Below are 21,988 nucleotides of genomic sequence, written 5' to 3'. Positions count from 1 at the left end.
GGCAGATCAGGTAGCCTACTCTCCCAGATTTAAGTTGTTATAAAATTCAGTATCAACATCCAGGTGTGTGGTATGTTCCTCCATTTATTCGAGGTTTAAAAAAAGTTCTTAGAGTAAAACCTATCAAAATTGTGAAGAAATCTTCACACAAAAAACGAAATTCAGTTGCTAGAAAAGCAAATATCTTAGATATAGGCCAAACATTCATTTCCTAAGTATTATGTAGATGGAAAAATAAATTATTCTATAACCGCAGAATAGAAGTTGGTCTAATCAATAACCAATACACATTATCCTTTCACATTATAAGTACATAAATACTGAACAAAAACAAATAGCCTGTTGTATACTATTATGTATGTATTTTCACCAAGTCCATGAGACTCAATATTTAAGCAGGGGTATTATCCTTGAGAGTGCTACAAATATTCTTCAGAGCTCAATGTATGACATTATGTGCACATGAAATATCTTGGAGAAAAAAAAAAAACTCAGGCTATGCATCAATCAGGAGTTTCTACTATTGACAGTAAAAATGTACTATTTATCTCCTTTAAAAAAAATAAGTTCATAAAGACCTAAAATCCTTTTAAAATCAATTTTACTTTCTGTAAAATCCATCTTCTTCAGTTCACTGGAAACTAGCATATGTTTGGGAAAAAAATAACTTGTATATTTTGAAGAATTTTGGGTCTTTTGCTAATCTAGCCAGGAAACCAATTTACCCAGGCAAAGTTGCCTATGCGTCAGTCCTGAAGAATGCACTTACTCAAAATATTCAGATAGAGTTAAGTCTTTAATCCATAAAGCTAAATTAAAAGAACAAACACAAAGTAAACTTAATCTGTATGTGCTAACTACATAGGGAGTATTTTGGCTTTGTTTTAGCTAGATCAGATTTAACTGGATAGAATAGCAGAAGTGTTGTCAACAGTGAAATGCACTTTCCAGGCCATGATGCCCCTAGTAAGTAGAGTTAAGAGATGCCTATCTAGGAAGAAATCATATAGCTATGCTATAGGGTGGCAACAAATATGAAAGGCGGGAGGGGGGGGGAGTGCAGGGAACCTGTCAACTAAAGCAAGAGAAGCAGCTGACAGCTAAGATTCCTAATAAACATACTAAAGAAAATATGTAACATTAAAAGCAATAGCAAATGAAAAAAAGTCACTGTCTGATCCAAAACATCAAAAGAAATAAACTAAAATTCCAATGTCTGTATTGCTGGAATTGACTTCTTAAAAAAAAATGAACATACAGATTTCTAATTCAATGCAAAGAGTATTTACAGATGTTTCAAGGCTCAATTTTAAGTGGACTTCTGTCATTATATAAATAAGTGTAAATCCTGCCTCTTGAGTTTCTAGAAATTTATTTGATTCAGCTTTAGAACGATCTTTAATACGTAAGCATTGTCTGATTAAAAATGAAGGTTGTGGGCTTGATGGCAAGATGAGACATTTTCCTCAGATAATAAAGACAATGACAGCGTCTATCCCAGGAGCATGAGAGAGTAAACAGGAGATTTCTGAAACTGAAAGCTTGACTCATGTAGATATTATAACATGAGGACAATATATGTAACTGACATTATAACTACATCAAATGCTCTATTTCAAAACATCACAAAATTTAAAACAAGGCTTATAACTATTTGCCAGATAAGTAAGTATATAACATAGTGTTTCATTAAAGTTGAAATAAGGAAAAATTCCTTGTCTTATATACAAAAACTGGATGAACAAACCGTCTTAAACATTATAAACAAAGCTTTAAAAAATATTTTAATACATCTCAACTGTAATAAAATGATCGAAGTCATCATGGTAAGAAATTACACTTTAAAGAAACTATGAAAATCTATTTTTTGTAGTTCTCACACAGAAAATAAAAGCTCACCTTATCAAAGAAAACCTGTCGGAGAATTTAGTAAAAGGAAAATAAATAGCCAGCCCAGAACTGACCATAGTACTGAATTCTCTCTCTTAAATCTGATTCCTTAGAAGTCAAACAACAAGAAAGACTGATTCAATGGCTTGACATTATAAATAGCTACTTCTGCTCTCACCTTAGGTGGCTTTATCTTGGTGGCTTCTCCTTCAGCAAAGAGACTGAATGATGTGCCTTTGAATGATGCTGTATTCTAATAAGAACCATAAAATGTAACCATTCCCATTTTTTAGCTTCTGGAACATCATGGAGTTCTAGTGATACACAAAGGTTAAGGAAGATAATGGAAGACTAAAATGAACTCTTTGGAATCTTGACCTGTTGGCCAAAATTCAATCCCATGAACATAATTTTGGACATATATTGTGGACTTAGGGTCAGGTTTGCATCCTAGCTCTGCCCCTAACAAAGTCTGTAATCAATGGCCAAGTTACTTAATCTAATGGAGGCTTAATCAGCCATAAAATGTGGTAACACTTGAAGAGGCCCTTGTAAAGATTAAGTAAAAGAATATCTGTAAAATACCTAGTACAAATACTAAGACAGTCAATAAATTAGGTAGCTTTTAGAAGCTCTCCTACGATAGGTAGAAAGAAAGGCCCCTGAAGAGAATTGGGTATTTCTCAACATAAAGAGATTGTATACCTTCAGTTTCATGAATCCATGTTCAACATACAACTTCACTCTCATCAGTGATGAATAATGCACATTTTGAAAAGGGAAGGCATTGTATAACATGCTAATCTTTTACCCAGTAAGTCAATAATTTCTTATTAATTTACCTAAGTACAATAAATATTTCTTAAAATCCTAAAAAGCATAATACAGCTTTCCACATTTTCTATCACTCTAAAAAATGGGAAGGGGCTTCTATGGTAGCACAGTGGTTAAGAATCTGCCTGCCAATGCAGGGGACACAGGTTTGAGCACTGGTCTGGGAAGATTCCACATGCCATGGAGCAACTAAGCCCATGTGCCACAACTACTGAGCCTGTACTCTAGAGCCTGTGAGCCACGGTTACTAAGCCCACATGCCACAAATACTGAAGCCCATGTGCCTAGAGCCCGTACTCGGCAACAAGAGAAGTCACTGCAATGAGAAGCCCATGCACTGCAATAGAGTAGCCGCTGCTTGCCACAACTAGAGAAAGCCCGCACACAGCAAGGAAGACCCAATGCAGCCAAAAATAAATAAATAAATTTTTTTAAAAAGGGAAGATATTTAAGAGAGAGATAAGTTTAATAATGAACCAGGAAAATTATATTTGCCTCAAACTAAAAGGTTCAAAAAGTTTTTAATTTCCTTATTAATAAAACAATTTCAATGTATTAAAAGAAAAACTAGAGGCCAGATATGAAATTTAATTCATAAATTCATGACTTTTTAATTACAATATAATAAAATATTGCTCAATGCCAGTTTTTCATTATACAAGCTGTAATTTTTACAGACTTTCCTAAATATTCCACTACATGTGTCAGACTATCTTTTTCATTAGTCATTTACTCTACTATTTGTTTACAAGAGGAAATCCCACAAAATCCAAATAAGCAAAGATACTTTCAAACACAGTTTTCAAAGGAAATGAATTACATGTATATACAGATTCTTCAAAAATGCTACAACCCACTAAGTGTAAAGTACACACCATACCAGCATCATTCCTGTTGGTAGCTTTCTAGTACTTTGTTCAGCTTTTTAAACATATATATACACCTGGTACACACTACTTGGCTACTTTTATTTTAGGATGGGGTATGGCTCCAAAGTAGCACCATGGAATATTTATATTACAATGGATTTTTGTGACTGTGATTAAGACGAGTAGAAATTTTCTAATCTGTTCTTTAATCCAGTAAAGTCTATCACTCTGACATTTATAGGGAATCTTCCATGTGTACCGCACTCTGCTAATGTCTCTGTAGAGGTTAAGCTGAGAAAGTAGATTATTGCAATAGTTCACATGAGATAATAAGGGCCTAAACTAAAGCCAAACATAAAAAGTTGGTTAAAATCCAGTGTAGATGAAGATTTGGGAAAACAGGTATTTTTATAAACTACTATGGAAATATAAAATTATTGGCATCCCTTTGGAAGGCACTTTGACAGAAGCTATCAAAATTTAAGTGCATGCACTATTTGATTGAGCAATTCCCCTGCTATTAATATACACATTTACATGAAGGTATATATTGGAAATAACAGTTAACTGGAAACAGAGTAAATGTTACCAAAAGGGGATAATTTAAATAAATTATGCTATAGCCATACAATAAAATATATCATCAAAAAGCCAAACTATGGCAAAATCTCCATGATATATTCCATTTTTCTTAAAGTTTAGAATATACTATACTTAATCCCATTGGTATATATTTTTAAATATTTATATAATTTTTGGTATATACCTAGAACTTTTCTGGAAGGATATACAATAAAGCACTAATAGTTTCCTTAATGGAATTAAACTGTGGATGGGCATGAAAACTGTTCTTTTTACTTTATACTTATGTACAAAGTTTTAATTTACCAGGTACATATATTACATTTTGAAATGTTATCATAAAAATTTAAAGGTATGGCTAACCACAGATATACAAACCTATACATTTAAGTTTTAATTTTGTAGAAAGAATAAAAATGTGTTGGATTACATGAATCAATTGCAGTCATAAAGAATTAGTCTGAGAAAAATGCAAGGAGAAACAACCACGAGACTGCCACATAGTTTAGACCTTAGAAGGGCAACTGGTCTGAAAAGCAGAAAGAGGCTTAAGAATCAAAGAGTTTGGAGTGATGAAGACATAGGAGGATGGTAACAAATCTACAGGAGACATAAGTAGGGAACAGGAGCATCAGAGTCGGAAAACTGAGGAGGACCTCAAACCAGATATATCCATATGAGATGCTGTAATGTCACTTAAGGGGAAATACTGAACTGTTTTAGCAGAAATAAGAGGAGAGCAGAAATAAGAGTGAGCTGATACCTCAGCAAAAAGATATCTTTGGAACAACTGGAAGATGTCATAACCTGGGAGCCCAACAAAAATCCTTTACTCACTGCACACCTGGCGAGCATTTTATCTCAATCAGTGATGCCAAGAAAAGACATGGTTGTCCTCCTTCAAGGCCATCTCAACAGAAACATATCCCTAAAATAGTGACTCTCCACCTTGACTGAACTTTGGAATCCTGCCAAGGAACCTTAAAATATATTCATGCCTGAGTCAATTCCTAGGAAGTTTTAGTAAATTAGCCTAGGATGCAACCTAAGCATCTGAAATTTTCAAAGTTCCCCAAGTGATTCTAACATGCAGCCAAAGTTTAGAGTCAAAGCCCTAAGATAGCCTGCTTCTTACATTCATAAAGTAATTCAGACTTACACAGTTTAAGCTTATTCCACCTCTCAAGATACCAAGTCCTTAGGTTTCATCAGAATTATAAACATTTTGAATCAGAGGCTTCCTCCCTTGCACATTTGTAGTAGACTGTTTCCTTGGTGTATCCCAGTGAAACATACTTGGTTGATTTATTCCTCTGTGTATCCCCTCTCTGATGCTGACTCTGTGCTTGGCCACTTGACTTGCTTTGACCAAGAGACAGGCAAGCACTTACACTTTGGGGCCAGTTCCCTTGGAAATCCCATCTTGGTACCCAGCTGCCATGCTTTAAGTAAGACTAACTGGAAAGAGAGTCTACATGGAAGAAAACCAAGCGGCCCCAACTAAGCCCAGCTAACACAGATGGAGTGACCCCCAAAACAACAATTCAACCCATAGATTTGTGAGAAAATAAAAGCCATTGTCTACTACATGCCCAACTGATTTTTCTTAAGTTTCATCATCTTGCTCTTTGTGCATCTTATTGCTGTTCCTCTGGCTAGACCGGTCTTATTTTTTGTTTTTGTTTTTGTTTTTGTTTTTGCGGTACGCGGGCCTCTCACTGCTGTGGCCTCTCCCGTTGCGGAGCACAGGCTCCGGACGCGCAGGCTCAGCAGCATGTGGGATCCTCCTGGACCACCGGGGCACGAACCCGTGTCCCCTGCATCGGCAGGCGGACTCTGAACCACTGCGCCACCAGGGAAGCCCTAGACCGGTTTTTCTCAAACTTAAGGAATCTTTGATCCACTTAACAGAAGTTCAGCATGCACAGACACCAAGCTTATTAAACAAAAGAAAGTCATCAGAATTTTTAAGCAAATATTAAATTTTTTTAAATTAACAATAGTTTCATATCAGTAACAGATGAGTTTCTGCTTAAATCTTTCATTAAGGTACCTTTATCTGACATGAGCTAAAGTTCAGATTCCATGTCTATTTTCTTACTATTTCATCTAAATTAGAAACTCCTTCATCATTACAGAACATTAGGATGCAGGTGTGTTTGGGGGGCGGGGGCAGGGTTCTCTCAGAGTTCAGGATATTTGGAGTTCATGTAGATCTGGGAATTATGGAGAGATATCTCATGTATCTATGCTTTCAGACAGTCAGTTGAAACACCTGTCACACTTAAAGTAAGGCTATCTCTTTCAACATAAAGAAATAAATCTTTATATTCTGCTGCAGCATTTCTATAGATTTTTAATTATGCCATTCAAGTTCATCACCTAAATGAAGGAAATTGTAAAGTAACAGGGAAAAATTAAATTCTTGGTAAAAAGCAGTCGCATAGCACAGGGAGATCAGCTCGGTGTTTTGTGACCACCTAGAGGGGTGGGATAGGGAAGGTGGGAGGGAGGGAGACACAAGAGGGAAGAGATATGGGAACATATGTATAACTGATTCACTTTGTTATAAAGCAGAAACTAACACACCATTGTAAAGCAATTATACTCCAATAAAGATGTTAAAAAAAGATTTGTATTCGGTCTTCTTCAAAACCCCAATAACTTACTCTCCATGTCTGACATGGTGGTAACACAGCCATGAAAAGGTAGGGCCGCGCTATTCAAGAAACTGAGTATCATGAAGAAATACCAACGAAGCAAGCCACTTAATATAAATAAATGAATCCACTACCAACAGGATATGTTTTTATTCCATCTTTCAGACAAACACATTTGAGCCCCTTTACCACTGGGCAGCCAGCCAGCATTCTTCAGAGGGGGAAAAAACAATCTTCTATTTCTTTGCCTGGAACGTTAAGATACATACTTTGTGATTTCAATTCCATCCTAGTCACAGTTTTCACGAGTTCCCTCATCCCTGAATCCTAAAGTAGGGGGCATATTACTGACGAGAAACGACTTTTAGAGAATCAACTAGAATATGGAAAACTATTGGGGTAAAAGTCTTACTTGCAAAGCAACGCCACGCTGTGCCCGCCCTGCCCCCTGCCTAAACAACTGCTTTACTCTCCTGATCGGTCTCAGTAAACTCTAACCCACCTTGTTCAGTCTATACCAGAACTCTCAAAATAATACTCCTGTTTCCTGCACCACATGGTCTTAAGTGATAATGCTAAAAGTCCTCAAACAATTTCCTCTAACATAAGTTCTATGAAGGCAAAGGCCTTGTCTCTTGTTTACTGCTATATTTCCAGCATCGGGAACAATTCTCAACAGAGTAGGCTCTAAAAAAAATATTTGTTCAGCGAGTGAATAAATGAATAAATATATGTATTTCATATATTCCAAAATAGATTCAGTCTCCACACCTCAATTCTTTGCCTCACTGTGAGGAAAAGGTGAGTACACAAAATAGCAAGTGCTGTTTTACGCACTGCTGGCCACTGACATGTGACATATCATTTAACAAAGGGATTTCGCCAGTAACTAATCTGCTTCCCCTCTACACATATTTGTCATTAGTGTTTGGGCTAGTTGACAAGCTTCTTGGTAGTAGTGTGACTTATGTCACAAAAAAGACTGAAATTCTGAGTGATGGCTCTAGGGTTTTAGTCTCTGTCTTTAGGGGGGAAAAAGATCAATTTCACAGTGCAGAGACCATTTTGACAGGTTCATAACAGATGACTAGGGGTCAATGGATCACCAGCCCAATAAAATCTGAATGCTAGATATTCACTGTCATACTTGCTGTTCACATGACTCCTTATTCAGAAGCCTCTGGTAAATTATGACACTACCAGAGTCCCTTCTACCAACTTATATAGGTTTAAATTCAGTGTTTGAACTGGAGTTCTGATGCTAATATTTTAATTCTATTTTTATCATTTAATTAATCACATTTGAGACATCAATCCATTTTTGTGTACATAGGAATTAAAATAACACAACAGTTACAACAGAAATCAAATATTTAAATCATATGCAAATAAATATTTTAGCAACAAACCTACACCTTAACAGAGAAAACTGAGGACTCCAGTCTTCAAAATGTACTATTTATGGATAGATACTAGTTGTTTCCCAATACACTCGCATTCTCAATAACAAAGCCATCACTGTGGGCTCATCACATTCATGAGCACTTTACATTCTCCTCTGAAGCTTAGTGTGGGCTTGTTATTAAGTGGTTAACAAAATGTAAGCCAAATCATCATGTGGACCTCTGAAACTTGTGCTTAAAAGGTCAATGTAAATTGATACAGCCACTATGGAGAACAGTATGCAGGTTCCTTAAAAAACTAAAAATAGAGTTACCATACGATCCAGCAATCCCACTCCTGTACATATATCTGGAGAAAACTATAATTCAAATAGATACATGCTCCCTATGTTCATAGCAGCAATATTCACAATAGCCAAGACATGGAAACAACCTAAATGTCCGTTGACAGAGAAAGAGATCAAGATGTGGTACAATGGAATACTACTCGGCCATAAAAATGAATGAAACAATGCCATTTGCTGCAACATGGATGGAACCTAGAGATTTTCATATTAAGTGAAGTAAATCAGGCAGAGAAAGATAAATAACATATGATATCCCTTATATGTGGAATCTTAAAAAATGATACAAATGAACTTATTTACAAAACAGAAATAGACTCACAGACATAGAAAACAAGCTTATGGTTACCAAAGGGGATAGCGGGGCAAGGAGGTGGGGGATAAATTAGGAATTTGGGATTAACAGATACACACTACTATATATAAAATAGATAACAAGGACCTACTGTAAAGCACAGGGAACTGTACTCAATATCTTGCAATAACCTATAATGGAAAACAATTTGAAAAAATATATATTTATATATATATTTATATGTATAAAAAACTTAAAAAATATATATATTTATATATATATATAAACTGAATCACTTTGCTATACACTTGAAACTAACACAACATTGTAAATTAACTATAATTCAATAAAAAAAAAAAATGGAAGGGGAATACCCTTCTATCCTTCTTCTAACCTGGCATGAATTCAAACAAGATGGCTTGAGCAGCCATCTTGGACCATGAGGTAGAAACAGCCCACTGAGACTAGTCAAAACAAAACAAAGGAGTCTGGTCCCTAACATCACAGGGCATTAGCTACCTTTTTTTTTTTTTTTCCCCAAATATCAGAGAGAAATCAACTGCCAGCTTAGGTCATTTCTATCTTAGGACTTTCAGCTATTTGTCCCCAAATCTATTCTTAACTGATACTAAAAACATAAACATTTTGTGGAAATAATGTAATGATAATAATAATAGATAACACAAAATATTTACAGTGTGCCAGATCTTATTCTGAATGCCTTACATTTAATAATGCAATAGTCCTCACAACAACCTTATAGGGTAGGTACCATTACTATACTTATTCTATACATGAGGAAACTGAGGCACAAAGAAGTTAAGCAACTTGCTCAAAATCACACAGCAACTGAGAGGCATTGCTCAAATTTGAACCTAGGAAGACGAGCTTCCAAGTTCCCTCTCTTAATCATTATGGGCTCTATTGTCTCTTACAATTATTCATATCAATATGCTATACTGTGTGTCAATTATTAATATTTAAAATTTGTGGGATGTATGTGAACAAAGTTGTCTCTTTGTTCTTTTCCTCCCCAGCTACCAAACATACATGTGGAGTGTTTGCTGGGCCCTAATGGACCACAGAAGGCCACAGACCCCACTTTGAGATTCTCAACTCATTTTTCTCAATGGAAATGTAACTGTCTCACAGTGGCTCTGTCTCCCAGAGGCTAGTCTCACTGCAGGAATCCTAGCGGGTAATCAGAAAGCCACAGCAATTCTACAGATGCCTGTATCAGCATGGTCCCAAGGGTGGACTGAGTCTTGCTTTTAGCGCAAACAGAGTAGCTGACTGGACCATCAATTACCCCTCATAGATTATGGAACAGAAGTGCCACAAGCATATTATAGACATTGGTCACTGTCTTTAAGTGTTCAATGTATAATTCAGAATACACATAACTGTGAATGTCATCCCTGACCACTGGATATATTCCAGGGACCCATGCTGAATGATACTGCACCACCTGAGTTTCAATAAAGCATTTTATTATGTTCTGCTTTGTGACAATAGAACCAAAGTCTATTAGAGCCGAATGGGGAGTTAGAGATCCATTTAACCCAATCCTCCTCATTTTATAGATGTGAAAAATCAAGGCACAGAGAGATTAACTTTTTTGCTCAAAATCACCTAACTATTGAGTGACACAGCTGGAACTAGGCCATGGGGGTTGATACTTGAATAGGGTCTCCTATTCAAATATCAATATCAGATCTGGGATTTTTTGTTTAACTATGTCACTCATTCATTCATAATTCTAAGTAAGTTGTAGATGATCAACATTATTTTTTCTAAACTGTAGGCAAGCTAAAATTTTCCAAAACAGAGTTGGAAAAATTTTCTGGTAACTACATGCAGTATCCTCAGCTGTAAATTCACAGAACTTTGTGAGTCTTCAAATTTTTATTTCTACCTAGAATGGCTTGTTTCTGTCAGATAGCAGACAAAGTTCTTTAATAATGAGTCATTCATAATATTTAGTAGTTGAGAGTCTTCAATACATTTGGGGGTACCTAGCTATAATGTGGAAGAAAAGCTGAAGAGACAGAAAATGCAGTATTTCCAGCTTTCAAAATCATAGGTAATAAAAACATGACAAGCTACATCTTTCAGTGGAAATTTCTCACTTTTAGAAAGACCTAAAATCTCATTTAATGGTGATTGATTTACTCCTGAATATAAACTACAAGCAAGTTAAGGCCTGAGGGTTTTGGCCAAACGGTGCTTTATATCTCCTATGCAGTTTTTTGCTCTAAAATACTGAACAGGACTTCTGGTTTTGTCTAAAAGTTACCCCCAAAATAAGTCATTTTCTAAGCCTATGCATTTAGCAAGCAGATGATAACTTGCATTTTGCTCTTCAAACCTGTGTCATAAAATATGACACGGAAACGTAGCCTATATGGTGCACTATGTAAGATGGTGTGCAGGATGGACCACTTTTCCTAAGTCTAGGAAGAATCCATGCTACCACTAAAACCACGCCAATGAGAACTGTGTGCAACTGAACATGATAAAGATGTTAATGGAGAATGGGAGATAGACCATTTTATATAAATTATTCCCAGGCCAAAAGGCTTGGCAGTGATTTATTGATTAAGATGGTATAAAATTAGAAATTAAAAGATCAAAGAGAATAGAGATCAACTGAAGAAAGCAAAGTAGTTGTTCTCAGACTTGAACAAATTACACCGTCAGAATAATGAATTTAGCTCTAAGCTTACTGATATCTAAGGCAAAAATGAAAATAGGTTGTGTTACACAGTTCTCATTTTGTGATAAGGGAAAACATTCAGGCTTATAAAGATACCAATTTTTATTCATTTACTAAAAGTAGGAATTTATCAGATGTGTACTTGCATAATGTTGAATCAATGGCTAAACAGCAGCTACAGCAATAGGTAAATACTTAGAAGTGCTTACTATCTTCCAGACACTTCACCAAGCACCCCACATTTATTATACCATTTAATCATTATAAGAACCTTAGGAAACCCCCATTTATAGATGAGAAAATGTAAACACAAACACATAAAGACTGCCCAGTGGCACAGAGTTAGCAACTTATACACTCAGAGCCATTGGGCTAGCTCCCAAATCCACCCTTTTAAAGATAATCTTTATTTCTGAATACATAAAACTAGCATATTTTCTGAATATTTTATGATGAATATGAGAAAGTAACCCTGGTGTATGGTGATTATGCTTACCAAATATTTTAAGTTCTAAAACCTGTATTTTTTAACACAACACTTGTCTGTGTCACTAAGCAGATATCTAGTAAGGCCACTAGACATCAGGATCAACAAGAGGGATACACAATCCTTGACAGGTGAGATCTGAGGGACAGTATGTATTATGTAATAACATGCGATATAGAAATACTGTTCCAACAGATGGTTCTCCCATTGAGCCTCTGAAACACTTAACAGTAAACTATAAGTCAATGATCACATTTCCTTAGGGGTAATGCCATTCAGGTACTTTGCTTGCTGGTATGCTAACTTACTACTACTACACTAAAACATGGAAAAATTCAATAAATTGCCAACCGTATCCATAACACAATTTCTCTCAATTTTCAGCAACATGGGCCAAGTGCTAGATTTTGGTCAACTCCTAATTGAGCAACTAAAAAATATCTACTCAGTAATTTTCATTGAAGATTCCACATTTCAGGTAGATGCTTTGGAAACCAGGACTGAAGAAGGTGAGATGGAAATTCTGCAGCAAAAGTAAAACATCTCCTCAATTGGCTGTGGAGTTTGAAACATATGTCCAGTTCTGGACAGAAGTTTGGAGGTCACCTCCTGCCCACACGCAAAACCTATATTCCTCCTTTTGGCCCCAAAGGCAGTACTTACCTTGAAGTTGGTAAAACTTAAACTTAAGGGCCCCTTCTGTCACTGACCCTTTCAGGGCCCTGGTAGGGAATCTGATGCTTTCACTTAGTCTCAGGTTTTTATAAATTTCCTAAGGAAAATACTTTTGTGAGTTTTGCTTTTCCTTAAAGAAAACCCTCCAAATTATATATGCTTCAGACTCCACCAAACCTCGTTATGCCCCTGCCTTCCGCCCTTCAGACTGTGAATCCTCTCAGACTTTTGCAATAGTGATTAGCCAAGACCCTAATGGTACATAGCACAATACAAAAAAAAAAAAAAAAACTGCTTCTATTTTCCTTCAGAAAGTTACTTCCATATCAATTCCTTTCATTGTGATTCTCTTCTGCCTCTCCCTGACAGGTGGTAGCAGTTTTAATAAAATTCACAGGATGATAGGAAAGAAATGAATATTAATTTTTCCACAGGCATACAATATAACCTTGTTTTTATGTAAAATTCAACCTTCAAAAGACGGTAAGAGCTGTCTCAATATACTGGGTGTTTGCCTATGGTGAAATTGTAGAATAAGGATGGTCTATAAGAATTTTTTTTTTAATGTGAACCCTTAGGAAGAGTTACTCAAATTATAGTACTTCAATCTGATTCAGATATTATACACAATTTTGTTTTCTTAATTCTTTTTAGCAATTTTAAAGTCAGTCAAAACCATCCAGCTATAGAACACTTGAAATAAGGAAATAATAATCTTTATCTGTCTTTAGAAAAGCAAATTACTATAGTCCCCCTTCTTTATGAGCAAGTTATATGATACTTTGACTATTTTAAAGAAATAAGATAAAAGTATTTCTCCAGAATCAGATATTGGATCATCATCTTTTAACTCTAATTTCCAATGATACATGAGAAACTTTAGTTACTGACATGTAGCAATTTCTTATTTAAATCTTGTGCCACCTAAGTAAAAATGTTGACATCAGAGACTTTTTCAAAGCTATATCTATTACCTCCTTTATGTGTATCACAGGGGAACCATCCTTTGAAAAACAGTTCCATATCAAAGCTCTTTTTCTTTCACACATTTCAACCCAATTAGAGACAAGAGAGATGAGCGTTAACAAGACAGTTAATTTTAGAAAATATATGCAAAAAAGCCAAATGTTTTAATTACTTTAATATTTTCCACATGTAGAACTTTATCTTATTAGGCATTAAAATAATGTCTAAAAAGGAAAACTCAGAGCCATCAGCACTCTATATGAGATTATCAGCTGGACACAAATTAATATTTATGTTCTGAAAGTTACTGTATCAACTATCAGCTATTTGTGTAGAGGGTATTATAATAGAACCTTCTCAAGCACAGTTAACCCACATGTTTTTAACAGGTAAATATACAAAGTTCTTACAAGTGTTCTTGGTTATCTTTTAACCATACCAAGAATCAAAGGAAAACATAAGTCAGACCCCTTTGCTCTTTTTAGTTTATAAGGTGGTCTCGAGAGTGGCTCTATTTTTAGAATAAAAAAGAGATAAAGCCTACTCTGTGGTCTCATTACAACACAATTGATTTCGTGGGATCCCAATGTTTACTAATATTGTGAGACAGCCATAAAAAATCCATAAAGCATTTCTTAGAGCTCAAGGCTAGACAGTAAGCGTGTTATTACAATATGCCAAAATTATTCTCTTAGACCAAAACTTGATAGGAAAGGCCTATTGATACTGTGGAGAAAAAGTCATTAAAATGAACTCTCTATTTCAATACCCTTAGAAACCATGTCTTTAAAACACTGAATTAATGGAGAAATTACTCGTTTTACATTCAAATGGCCCACGGTGGTATTACCATTCTAAAGACAGACGCTAGAATCTTTGCACTTTTGCATTTCAGATAATTAACAGATCAGTTTTGGGGAAAACAAAAAATTCCCTGCGGAATCTTAGAATTCCAATTAATTGTGAATTTGACATAGGTTATATCAAATTTATATTTGATATCATCAGTAGGCTCAAGTACACAAAATTATTGGGTTGGCCGAAAAGGTCATTCGGAGGCTTCCCTGGTGGCGCAGTGGTTAAGAATCTGCCTGCCAATGCAGGAGACACAGATACAAGCCCCGGTGCAGGAAGATTCCACATGCCACAGAGCAACTAAGCCCATGCGCCACAACTGCTGAGCCTGCGCTCTAGAGCCCATGAGCCACAAGTACTGAAGCCCACGTGCCACAGCTACTGAAGCCCACATGCCACAACTACTGAAGCCTGCAAACCTAAAGCCTGAGCTCCGCAACGAGAAGCCACCATAATGAGAAGCCCACACACTGCAACAAAGAGTAGCAACTAGAGAAAGCCTGCATGCAGCAACGAAGACCCAACGCAGCCAAAAAATAAAATAAAATAAAATAAGTAAATAAATAAAAAGGGAAAAAAAAGGTCATTCGGTTTTTCTGTAACACCTTACGGAAAAACTCAAACAAACTTTCTGGCCAACCCAATACAATATAAGCATGCAAATGATCAAGTATGCTAGGAACAAATGATCCTTCACAACAAAACAAATGAAGTCCTATGAGATTTAGCTTTGGACCCACTCTCCACCACTAGCTTGTTAATGAGGACATGGGTGTATGAAAAATAACTAAGAAATTTTTGAAAAAAGTAATCTAAGCCTTTCCCCTAATTTAGACTGTTAGCATTACTATTTAAATATTTATCCAGTTTCATTTTACTTCCTGGCTGCAGAGCAGTGGTTCTCAAAGTGAGGGCTCTGACCAGCAGCATCAGCATTACTTAAGAACTTGTTAGATTAGCAATGTATACAAATATTAAATCATTATGTTGTATACCTGAAATTAATATCATGTTTTATGTCAATTATATCTCAATTAAAAAAAAAACTTTTTAGAAATGCAATTCTCAGGCCCACTCCAGACCTACAGAATCAGACACTCTGGAGGTCGGGTCCAGCAATCTGTGTTTTAAAAAGCTTTCTAAGTGATTCAAATGCATGCTAACTTTAGAGCACCACTGCCCTAAAGACTGTAAGATCAAAATTTCCCTATGCCTCATTGAAAAGGTACTCCAATACAGAAAGAAAAAAGGACTGAAAAAAGGACTGCAGACCAGTCCTGGCTTTACAGTCAGACATACCTGAGTTTAAATTCCATCTCCAGGATTTAACAACTATAGATAGAATCTTGAACACATTACTTATGCTGGCTCAACTTTCTTCATGGGTAAAATGATATTATCTACCTTGCAGGATTATTACAATTATTATAAATATATGCAAAATTGGTAACAATACTCAGCACAGAATAGGTGGCCATGAGATGTTAGCTATTGTTATTAATGCCTACATGGACAGCCCATTTAAGAGCCCCAACATTCAAGTTCCTTGCCCTTCTCCAAAGGAGTGACCATCAAGAGAAGGTCAATGGCCATGACTTGGACCCTGGCATTGCTCCAACATCATCAGCACTGGAATTCCATCTTCTATCCTCCAACCTCTTTTTATTACTACCTGTGAGCTTGGAGCATGAAGACCCTTGATGTTTTTCAAAGCTTTCCAGGTCCCCAAAGTTTCTACCCCCTTCCTGTTTTCATTTCCTTTCTTACTCAGACTGGACCTCACAACTCAGAACTTCAAATTTCTCATTTGATAATTATCTTTTCTCAAACTTTGTCCTTCTGTTCTGTTGTAGCTGACTGAACAGCCCACCCTGGATTAATCAGTCACCTGTTTTTCCTGCTTTTGAAGGGCAAGTGCCAAGTTCTGGGGAGAGTGGAGCACAGCAGTACCCCCTGGACAGATATTGGATTTTCAGCTTCAGAAATCTTTTAGCTCACTCATGGCTCTATTCCACACCTCAGTCACCATACACATCACCATTTTCTTTCAGGTCCCATCCCATCCTACCACTTTTATCTGGCACCCTTGCCTCTACTCTGGAATTAAGCTTGCCACCTCTCCAAACTTGGACATGCAGTCATCCTGATCCTCCCTGGTCTGAGATAACACTGTCTCTTCTGTCCAAGGCCAACAGCTACATCTGACTGGCCCTGGACTTCTCTCTTTCTGAATCCCCTTGGACCTTGCTTCAGCCATTAAACTTTCTCTTTCACATTCTTTCAGCTGCTTCCTCTCAGTTTCTCATTCCTCACTGATTAAAAACATTCAGTTGTCTCTCCCATCCTGAAAGACAAGAGCTCTCAGTTTGAAACTGGCAATCAATCGTTAGGAAAATGTGATGTAAAATTCAAAAGGTTTATATCAATTAAACCGCAAACCCTGGGTTTTCTTTCTTTGTTTTGGCCCAGCTTGAATCTGAGCAGATATGACCTAACAGTAGAATAGGGCTACTGAGGGACCACCCTGAATTTTACTGTAAACCCCAATCCTATCCACAGTGTGTTGGGTGTGGGGGGGATATGTAATACAAGTCGGGCCAATCTGAGTAACTCTTCTGGTTACTGGTACAAAGATCTTAATTCAGTCAGGCCTGGTCTTGAGAAAGAAGGTAATTTTAGAATTCAGTTACTCTGGTTTAGCTATCCTTTCCAAAACCAACTGCAAAGTGGAGAAAAGAATGGAGCAGACATAGGGATAGAAAAAGACACCACACGTGCCTTCCCGATAATTTACTTCCCTTTGCAAGGTCCAGGTTTATAATTGCCTGCCCTTGGGTTCTGTCAGACACCCTGAAGTAAGGCTGTGCTTAAGACAGCCCTAGTTGATAGTTATTACAACCGAAGAGTCCAAGCACTTCTCAATGAAAGAAGCAAGGACTTCACGCTCTCTGTTGCCTCATCCATACTATCCCTTCTGAAACGTCAGGTGAAGGGGACGGGAAGGAACCTGACAATGGTCTAAGAGTACCTTACAGGTGGTATCTAAGTAGAGAGACCCATGAGAGTAATTAAGAGTGAGAATGTGTGGGAAAGGAAGAGTATGATGATATATAAGAAAAAAACAACTTGAAAGCCCACTTAGGAAGCTATGGGGAGAAACAATAAAAAGAAAGTCAGAAGCCCAAATGAGTTTTCTAGTTAAAAAAAAAAAAAGTCTGGTGAAGTCCTTGCCAGTTCGTACAAAGCCGTGAAAGCAATACAGCAAGATATTTTTTTCCTTCCATGTGCACATGATGAGAAACCTTACCAGTAAATGCCATAGTACACAACTTAATAACAGCACGTTTTTCAAGACATGTACATGCAGTCTATCCTAGTTTAGAGTTGTTTAAGATCCTTCCCATTTGAAATTAAGTGGAACATTTAGAGCAAAGAACCATAAAATAAAGATCAACTTAAAAAATCTATAAGCAATTACGAATTTCAAAAAAGAGATCAATATTTAACTACAAAAATATAAAACAAAAATCAACACAGAGCAGTAGCAAAAAAAAAAAAAAAAATCCTATTTCCAAGCAGCTCTCAAAAAATCTCAAACTAAATTAACAAAGCCAACATTGATTCTCTTAACCAGTATTTGCTGCACATCTACTATGGGTACATATACAAAAGCTAAAGATAATTTCAGCACAGTCTTTAAAAATATTATGAATAACTAAGTCACGTTCCAAAAAATCAATGAAGAAATAAATTTAAAACAGGGTTAACTTACTCAAAGCATGCTGCTTCTCAATTACTGCAAAGTGTGGAATTCCAGAGACAAAATCTGAGAAAAAGCTTTGTAAGTGGAAACAATGTAAGTGCAATCTCCTACTCTGTGAAACAATGTTATTATGTTCCTGAAGAAAGCAACTGATGCCTCTCTTTAGATGGACACCACCTCCACATTTAAACTAACAGTATTAACAACTGCATTCTACATATTATAACACTATCATACATTTCAGGGCTATAATGGATGGCATACAGTTTTGTAATAAAGTTAGTGACAATTGTGGCAAAAGTAGCAATCATCAAAAAGTCATCTTATTTTACTGCAGGAGTGAGTTTACAGAGGGCTGAAAGCAAGGGTGGTTCTCGACAGTCAGGAGATTGAATCAACCAAGCAAAGGACAGCGAATCAACCTCCCCTTATGCCTGAAAGGGAACAGTCCCGACTAAAACAACATGGCACAGCATCAGCTTCTGCTGTATTCCCACTCAGCTGCTCTGATGATGTCCTCAGCTAAGCTCCCAGCACAATTTAAATATTGATACCTAGGTCCTACTCCACCCCTTTCTCTTTACATTCTTTCCACCGCTTGTCCTTCAATCTTCAGCTCCATAGAGTTCTACCCTGATCTACTTCTCTCTTCATTATGTGGCCCTTCTGTCTCAAAATCTGCAGGCATATTTTTTTAATTAATATGCAGAATCAAGAAAAATGTTTGTCAATATCTATATACACAAACACTTGTATGTAATACAGATAACTGTTTAAAATAATACTGTCTTTTTTTTTTTTTTTTTTTAATGGTACGCGGGCCTCCCACTGCCGTGGCCCCTCCCGTTGTGGAGCACAGGCTCCGGACACGCAGGCTCAGCGGCCATGGCTCACGGGCCCAGCAGCTCCGCGGCATGTGGGATCCTCCCAGACCGGGGCACGAACCCGTATCCCCTGCATCGGCAGGCGGACTCTCAACCACTGCGCCACCAGGGAAGCCCAATAATACTGTCTTTTACACAGATAATACTTATGCAGAAGAATCAGGTGGCAGAATTTGTTACAGGCTAACACCAACTGCAAAAATCTTACACGGTAGTTATTAGACTTATGCATATCCCCTGCATGGCTTGTTAAAACCCAGACTGCTGGAACACAAGCCCAGAGTTTTGGCGTAAGCAGAACTAGACTGAGGCCTAAGAACACGCATTTGTAACAAATTCCCAGGTAATAATACTGAAGCTCTTGGATCCACAGACCACGTTGAGAACCTCTGGACTCTGAGTGTCCTCAACATCACTTAATCCTATTATTCTAGTTCAGGTGTTCCTTGGGAAAAGAGTGGTTTTCACAGAAGCTCAGTACATAATGAGGAGAAAGAACAGTAATGGTTGGGAGGAGGAACAGGATTTACCTGGAGCCACATGGCTTATGTCCCTCCTGGGAAAGCCCCCTAAATCCACTTTACATTGTACCTGCTAATTGTCAGGAAGCCTAATGTAAACGCAAAAACGGAAGGTCAACCCAGCAGATTCTTGGAGATTTATTCTCTCAAGTTAGTAAGAATAAACATGGTCTTGGGCTTCCCTGGTGGCACAGTAGTTGAGAGTCCGCCTGCCGATGCAGGGGACACGGGCTCGTGCCCCAGTCCAGGAGGATCCCACAAGCCGCGGAGCTGCTGGGCCTGTGAGCCATGGCCACTGAGCCTGCACATCCGGAGCCTGTGCTCCTCAACGGGAGAGGCCACAACAGTGAGAGGCCCGTGTACTGCAAAAAAAATTTTTTTAATTTAAAAAATAAAAATAAATAAACACAGTCTTAATAGCCCAAAGGATAGTGGGAGAATACGGGGCTTGAAGCTTAAACAAAACACTACAAATGTCAGGAAATACTGAATAATGAGCTAGGTGTATCATCAGGGGTTTTGTATGGCAGGTGGCTGTTCTAACACATTTCTGTTAGCTCAAGACCCATGAAGATTTATGTGAATGGAGTCTTAATTTCCTGAGGTTTTTTCATAGGAGTAAATACAGAACCCAGTATCATCAGGTCTCAGTCTAGGTAACACAAAAACAAGTTCTCCCTTTCCTTTCTGTAAGAAATCCAAGAATAGGGGAAATATAATTTGATTCTATAAAATCTTTTTTTTCCCTTTCTTTTATATCACTATTTAATTTCCTACCTTCCTATTTCCAAAAGCTGGTAGGTATCTTCTCTACAAAATTCTAACATTAGGTAGTTCATTAGTGCTACCACAGGAACATAGCAAACCCTATCATATTTAATTATGCTGTAATCTTCTTAATGGTAAAAAAAAACCTATCCATTATTCAAATCTGTGCCAATTATTTCAAAATGAAGTAAAAATGCTATTTAGCTATGATTAATATATATATGTAATATATATTTTTCCATCCATCTAAGAATCTAAATTTTATAATATAGAAGTCATAGTTACTTTTTCTCTGGAGACAAAACCATATCTTAGAATATTAGAACACACTTTAAGATAGTTTACAAAATGCCAACTATCAAACACAGAAAATAATGTTGGGTCATATCTTATTTAAAATGTGAAAAATCAATTTTTAGATGAACACTTCAGTTGTGCTGGGAGCCTAGAGCTGTCATGTATGAAAAATTTGACTACTGAGGTCACCATCCTATGAGGAAGTTCAAGTCACTTGAAGAGGGCGTGTGTAGGCACCCCGATTGACAGTCCCAGCTGAGCCCAACCTTGGAGTCATCACAGCCCAGATACAAATGTGAGAATGAACAGGCCTCCAGATGATTTTAGGGTTCAGCCTTTCAAGTCACCCTTGACTGTAGAATCCTTCCCAGCTGAGGCCCTAGACATCATGGAGCAGAGACAAGGTATCCCTTCTGTGGCCCACTGGAATTCTTGAACCACTGAATCCACAAGCATAACAAACTGGTTTTTGTTTTATATTATTATGGTTGGGTAGGCTCATTAGCAGGAATAGATATTTGGAGCATGCTAGCAGTAATGTTATAGCTGGATTTGATTTAATATAGACCAATTTTGAAAAAAAAAGTGGTAAACATTTAAGAAGAATTAAACTTTAGGGAAGCTATACAAAGAACTACAGAGCACTGTATATTTCTTTTAAAATGTTCATATTTCTATATGCGTTAGGATTACAGAATAGAGCTGAGAAGTTTTTTTTTTCTTAAAAATGCCTTCCTTCTTACATAATATCAAAACCAAAAGATTTTTGTAATCAAAATGTTTCTCCATTATTAAAAATATAGATAAAATAGGTAATTTATCATTACAGAAAATATTTTATCTCCTAGAAATCAAAGTAAAATTCTGGGAATAATCCCAGTGATACTCACTCTTGTATAATCTCCCCTCTGAGTACAGGTGGGTCCTATGCAGGCGGTGACATATCATTTCTATAATTATTTTATGTTCTATGGCACAGTTGACCTTAAGATATTTTCTAGTGTGCCTAGTCACACCAGTCCTTTAAAAGCAGAAAGTTTTCTCCTGATGGTAGCAGAAGAGGAAGTCATAGGTGAAGTATGAAAAAAAATTTTGATGTTGCTGGTCTGCAGGTGGAGGGGAACATGTAAGAGAGAGTGCAGGTGGCCTCTAGGATCAGAGAGCTACCCCTGGCTGACA

At 36.9% G+C, this 21,988-nt stretch overlaps 1 protein-coding gene across 2 annotated transcripts in view; it reads right to left on the bottom strand.

Annotated features, from left to right (window-relative positions):
- PARD3B (par-3 family cell polarity regulator beta) overlaps positions 1 to 21,988 on the bottom strand; it is a 1,049,764-nt gene that overhangs the window by 838,593 nt on the left and 189,183 nt on the right. The gene's annotated exons all lie outside the window — the stretch shown is intronic.

The sequence above is a fragment of the Mesoplodon bidens genome (genome assembly GCF_964165515.1).
Source record: "Mesoplodon bidens genome assembly, chromosome: 8".
NCBI classification, from domain to species: Eukaryota; Metazoa; Chordata; class Mammalia; order Artiodactyla; family Ziphiidae; genus Mesoplodon; species Mesoplodon bidens.
The sequence above is the reverse complement of the archived record's forward strand: the minus strand, read 5'-3'. Positions and strand labels throughout refer to the sequence as shown.